This window comes from Tupaia chinensis, unplaced genomic scaffold, assembly GCF_000334495.1.
Source record: "Tupaia chinensis unplaced genomic scaffold, TupChi_1.0 Scaffold149241_1, whole genome shotgun sequence".
NCBI classification, from domain to species: Eukaryota; Metazoa; Chordata; class Mammalia; order Scandentia; family Tupaiidae; genus Tupaia; species Tupaia belangeri.
In genome coordinates, this window is record NW_006209087.1 from 229,916 (window position 1) to 237,132 (window position 7,217).

Below are 7,217 nucleotides of genomic sequence, written 5' to 3' on the forward strand. Positions count from 1 at the left end.
TCTTTATAATTTAACACAGAGACTATCAGAAAGCAAACACTGGTAAATGTTGATAGTGATCAAAGACTTAGTAGCAAATCTGAAGGAGCAGTATTATAGAAATTAGGAGTGGAGGATTTTGTTCATTTGTTTTGTTTTGTTTGTTTTCTGTTTTTTTTTAAACAAATAATAAGTCATTTTATGCTCTCATGTCAAGTAAGATATGGAATGAGGAAGATCACCTGCACAGAGTAAAGGACAATAAAAGAAAAAAGGAATTTATTTTCCTGGGGGTTTTATTTCTAAAAGATTGTAGAAAACGATTGGATCTTGGGTGGGAAGCAGTAATTACTCTGACCAATTCATTTGATACTGGAAGAGCAGTCATTTTGAGAAAAGGAACAGCAGACTAGTTTTTTCAGTGGACTAAACCTTTGTCTGAGTTCAGAGGCTTTTTACTAAATTTTTAGGTTAACGTTTGAAGACTGAATCTTCCATTTTTTTTTTCAGATTCAATTGTTTGTCTCTTATTTATTGGCTAAACATCTCATATTTTGGAAATTTAGTTTTTGGTATTATGTACGTAGTTCAAGTCCCTTATTATAGGTACTTCAATAGAGAGTTACGTAGGTGTTCATATTCAAGAGCTACATTAATGAAGAAGTGTATAAAGACTGTCTTAAAACTTCTTATAGTCTCCATTTTGTTGAACTTCTTCTTATTTAAGTTAGATTACAGAAAAATTGTGTATGTGCCATAGTATCTTCTCTTCTTCTAAAAATAACAATCTATCTTGACTATTTGTGGAGGGTTGGAGATATCGATTTTTTTTGTTTTGTTTAATTTGTTTGTTTGGAGAGTTTTTTGTTATAGGGAGTGTGTGATTGCCTGGAAGACAGAAAGAGGCAAAGAGACAGAAAGGTAGAAATCACCCCCAGGAGAGATGGCCACGCTGGAATCCCTTCTCCTCCATTCTCCTCCCGGGATCTTGGGCTCACACGCACATGCACCCAGCATGAGTTTTTTGTTTGTTTGTTTTTACAGTGGTATTTTTAAAATTTTATTTATTTATTTATTTTTATTTTTATTATCATCATAATCTTCTTTATATTACATTGGATTACATATAAGTTTATAGTGTATTACATTGTTTTTTCAAAAGTGAACGCCATGCATGTCAGTAAATACAGAGACATTAATCTCCCCGCTTCAACATTTAATATCTTTTCTATGTTTTCCCCAATCATTATTATTATTATTCTAATTATTTTTTAAAACAGTCAATCACTATTTCTCATTTTGCTTGTAAAATTACTTTACCCATCATGAAGTACTTCTCAGATCAATCCAGTTGAGAATACTATGCATGTCATCATCAGCAGTTAATAACCCAGCATGAGTTTAAGTCACTGGGTCCAGGACTCGAATCATGGTTGACTACATGGGAATCCAGTGACATAGTCATTATGCCAACTGTTGGTCCCTGGATATATCTATTTAGTAAGTTTCACTATGTTTTTCACAAAGTATTTAATAACTCTATTGGCAAATATGATATAATCTACCATGCCATAAAAGTTACAAAAGGTATTGTAACTGGGAAAAGTGTGTATAAAATAGGGTTTCTGTAGTGATTCTTTAACTTTGATCTTTGAAAGTTATGAATTCAGTTACTGGGAATTGTTCTGGAAACCTCTGATCTACGCAGAAATGTAAATCAAAGAGGATTTTCTGGAGCTCTTTATCTTAGTCATGCTGAGTAAATTATCTCACCTTTCAAGGATAAAAACACATATCGGAATCTTCTATATATAGCAACATATTTATAAGAAAACTGTGCATAGTTCTTATTCAACTTTATGGATTTATTCATTCCAAATATATACATTTTAGTTCATAGTTTAATATATTTTCCAGATACTTTTAAATGTGTATCATTTGACATGGTGAACCAAATTGTTGTCATAATCTGATACCTAAAAGAGACAGAACAGGAAAATAGGGCACTTTACCAAATGTAGTCTTTATTGTCTTTCTTATAATTGAAGTTTTAGTCAATATTTAAGTACTAATTTAGATGAATTTCTTTTTAAAAATTAATGTACATAATTTACTTGTATTATCAGAAAAGAAATACTTCCAGACATATATATATGTGTGTGTGTGTGTGTGTATATATATATATATATATATATATATATATATACACATATATATATATATGACATATATGTTTTCATTCCTAGAAAACTTGGATAAGTCAGAACTTAATTGTATTTACCAAATGTCAGATGTCTAGTAATAACAATTTCTCTGGAATTTCAATGCATTATATTAATTTAATTTTAATTGTTTTGATTCAGATTTACTTAATTTGTATGCCACTTGATACTCTAAGAAAATTGGTTAAGCATAAATAAATACAAAAAAGATTCAGAGAATAATAATAAACTTTAAAGAGAAAACAGAATTAATAAATTTTAAAGTATTTTGAATGTCATTCCTAGAGAATAGGAAAAATTCTATTTTTATTTTTTAATTTGTTGCAGGGTACCCACACTCACTAGAAAAAGATAGACAGAATGAGAGAGAGAGAGAGAGAGAGAGAGAGGGAAAGGAGAGAGAGAAACCAAGCTGCCAGGTCCAGACGCACAGTCATCAGCCATATGGCAGTCCAACACCTTAACCACTACATCACCTCCTAGCCCCAAAAATGAATGATTTCTTACCTTTAACAGAAGGCACTGGTTCTGTGAAAATGTTTGGTTTTTCCTTTTTTAGGAAAATAAGCTCATATATTTATGTTATCTCAAATTTGTGTTTATAATTTAAATCTTCAACCTCCTACTTTTCTTCCTAAGTCCAATGGCATGTTCTTTCATGAAAGTCTAAAGTAAGCAACCAGCTACCTTAATGGAATGATGACAAATAAAGAAATCCAGATTTCTGGTTATGTTATTAAAAATAATCATTATAGTAATAATTTAATAAAAAAAATCACCAATACTAGATGATATATATTTAGAGCAATACTTTATTTTGATAAATAAAAATACAAGAAGGAATAGTATTTTATCATAGACCTTCTGTTATTTTATTTAACTTATAGTAATTAAAAAATTATAAGGGACCAGCAGTTGGCATAATGGCTATGTCGCTGGACTCCTACGTAGTCAACAGTGGTTCGGGTCCCGGACCCGGTGGCTTAAAACTCACGCTGGGCACGTGTGCGTGCGTGCCCAAGATCCCGAGAGGATACTGGAGGAGAAGGGATTGCGGCGTGGCCATCCCCCCTGGGGTGGTTATTTCTTTTCTTCTTTCGCTCTGTCTCTCTCTGTCTGTCTGGCGAGCGCACACGCCCTATAGCAAAAACCTCTCCAAAAAAAATTATAAAAGAAAAATTTCAAGTAATCTTTTCATAAAATAAATAATGCACAATCATAATGGCATAGCTATAACAAAAAACTCTGCAATGCAGAAGTCCTGGATTTGCGTTCCAAGATCTCCCTGTGTACACCAGGTGTACGTGCTCCTGTAATCCTGGCTGGTTGAACCTAGGGGGTGGATTGTGGCATGAGACCCTGTTGAGGGTGTTTTCATCTCCCTCTCTCTTTTCTTCACCTGTCTCTTACAGAAAAATAAAATAAAAAATAAACTTCGTAAAAATAAATATTCACTGAGAGCATGCACTATGTAGTATTAAGAGACAGATAAGAAATGCACAATTACCTTGGTATGTTCTATATTGAATTGTAGAAGGTGGCAAGTCCTGAACAGATGCTCGTGTGGGTAAGGATACACTCAGGGTCTGTTTAAAAACCTATGACTGGGACTCACTTGTATCAGAGAGACGTTATAACTCTGTTAGAACAGACACGCCTGTCTGTTCCTAGCTCAAACAGATGCCAGATCTCCTAACTGTTCACCTACCACTGCTGGTACAACTTCCATGTAAAGAGAACATACGTATGTGACTCTTCTGTGTAATATACTTATGTAATACTGAGAAAAATTTGCTAATGAATCACATCAATATTTCACTGAACACAGCCGTCTATTGTTGTAATGCTGGACAAGCAGAGATTTTCTTCAGAAAACATGAACCCGAGAGGATACTGGAGGAGAAGGGATTGCGGCGTGGCCATCCCCCCTGGGGGGGTTATTTCTCATCTTCTTTCTCTCTGTCTCTCTCTGTCTGTCTGGCGAGCGCACACGCCCTATAGCAAAAACCTCTCCAAAAAAAATTATAAAAGAAAAATTTCAAGTAATCTTTTCATAAAATAAATAATGCACAATCATAATGGCATAGCTATAACAAAAAACTCTGCAATGCAGAAGTCCTGGATTTGCGTTCCAAGATCTCCCTGTGTACACCAGGTGTACGTGCTCCTGTAATCCTGGCTGGTTGAACCTAGGGGGTGGATTGTGGCATGAGACCCTGTTGAGGGTGTTTTCATCTCCCTCTCTCTTTTCTTCACCTGTCTCTTACAGAAAAATAAAATAAAAAATAAACTTCGTAAAAAATAAATATTCACTGAGAGCATGCACTATGTAGTATTAAGAGACAGATAAGAAATGCACAATTACCTTGGTATGTTCTATATTGAATTGTAGAAGGTGGCAAGTCCTGAACAGATGCTCGTGTGGGTAAGGATACACTCAGGGTCTGTTTAAAAACCTATGACTGGGACTCACTTGTATCAGAGAGACGTTATAACTCTGTTAGAACAGACACGCCTGTCTGTTCCTAGCTCAAACAGATGCCAGATCTCCTAACTGTTCACCTACCACTGCTGGTACAACTTCCATGTAAAGAGAACATACGTATGTGACTCTTCTGTGTAATATACTTATGTAATACTGAGAAAAATTTGCTAATGAATCACATCAATATTTCACTGAACACAGCCGTCTATTGTTGTAATGCTGGACAAGCAGAGATTTTCTTCAGAAAACATGAACAACAGAAAGAATATCCCTACCCCCCCCAAAAAATGCTCCTGTTACAACACGTGTGGCAGTCAATTCTCTGGAGATTCAGCAATACTGCTTTCTTTCAAAATAGATTGAAACCAACAACAGCAAACACTGTGGATTCTGCTCTCTGTGTAAAGGAGATATTATACTTGTAAATAGACCATCCAGGTAGCATCCCTAGGAAAAGATTGCATAATTTTATTTTGTTTCATTTTAACGAACATTTTTATTGAACTTATTTTGTATGGAGCACTTTTTTTTTGTAATCATGCACTGTTCCATCCTGAGAACAGATCTATGAAGAAGTTACTATTTTCACTCCACTTTATAGACTAGAAAAGTGAGGTGTGTAGAATACTTTTAAATGTAGTTATTATGGTGTTCATAAGAATGCACTGGATATTCCACTGTACAGAAAATACCTTAAACCAGGGACTTAGAAGTCGTTGAAAATCCATCACATTTGTTCCAGGGCTGGAACTTACACAGGCTGTTTCAGGACAATAAGTTAGTTGGCAGGAGACTGAACACAGACCTGGGAGACACATAGTTCCTTTGATGACCCTCTTTGACAAAGGACTTCCAAGCACATTGCCAAACTTTCCCAATTCTGTATTGTGAACAGCACTATAAGATGTTTCTTCTCAACCTTTTCTAAGTTCAATTCTATCTAACGTTTCCAAAGGATAAAATATATGAAATGTTTAATTTTACGATTTTTAAAATATGATAAGTAATCCCAAAACAGGGCCAGCTAGAGAGGCACGGTGGTTAAGGCAGCTGGATCGCACATGGATGATTATCCAGTTCAAATCGTACCCAGTAGTTTGAAAAGCACTCCAGGAGCATATGTGTGTGTGTACCCAAAATTCTGTGAAAAGAATAGAGAAGGGGATAGTGGCATGACCATCCCCTGGGAGGTGCTTTCTCACTTTCTCTGTCTCTCTCTGGTCAGTGCATGCATCCTATTGCAAATTAGAAAAGAAGTAAATAAGGACAAAACAAATAAAAAATGGAAGAAATTAATCTCTACTATGTTTAATTTCACTTATGAATGTAAGTGCAGAATCCAAAATGAAATACCTGAAAATAATTCATCATATTATAGAAAAATCAGAAAGACGTACCAATAGACTTTTTTTTTAGACTTTTCAAAATATGGTGTCAAGCCACATTACAACATTTCTTTTTCCAAAATGACATGAAATAGGAAATGTGATGCCACTTTAATATGATTAAATAAAATTATTTCATACTTTCGTCTGATTTTACGTCTTCTTTCTAAAGTTTTAAATGAGACCAAGCACTTTTCAAAGATTCTTTAGAAATAACTGCTAAAATTGCCAGACTTATAATACCAAATTTATAGAATTAATATAAAAGCTTAAAGAAAAATAAGTTTTTAATGTAGATGTGTTAAAGTTAGATGTTTTCTAATTAAAGTAAAAAAAAAAATTCTGGATGATGTCTTGACCAAAATCATCTGCCCTTGTGTCTTCAAAAATTCTAATTTTTCCAAGGTTATACAATTACAACACTTAACATTATTCAATGAGTTTCTATAATTTTTAAGTGTTTTCCCCCCTAAGTGAGCAAATATTTTTAAATCTTTTGAAAATTGGAAAATGATTTTTTAGATATTTATAAAAGATAACTATTCAATGAAAACCCAAGATAAAATAATATTTACATTTTATTCCATGCCCTTAATCTATAGTTCATATGAAAATTTGTAACATAAAATATACAAAACAGTAAAATTAGTTTTCATTTTATGCTAGTTTTTTAAAAAGTCTCTAAAACTCTAGAATATTTCAACTAAAATATAGTGACTATAAGAAATAACTGAGTTTTGACACATATATTATTCTTCTTATAAACACGATTTTAACTCAAAGTCTTGCCAATGAAGCAATTATTTCTGACTTACACTTGCATTACAAACTCATATAGCTTTTTGCAAATACGGTTTGTTCAATTGTGTCTTCCATACTACATTGTAGACAATTTGAATAAAGAAAGAGTCAAAATTAACTTTTGTATTTGAATAAAAAAGAAACCAGAATTGAAACTGTAATTTGTTCAACAAGAATCTTTATCTATTCTGAATACTATATTTTACTGAACTGCAGATGTCATTGATTATAAAACGTACTATTAAGACAGCAATAACAATGTCACTTTCAAGTGTAAAATCCATCCTTATTCCAGTAATGATACACATGCATATTTTTGTATCCTGGTATTAATGAACTATGTTT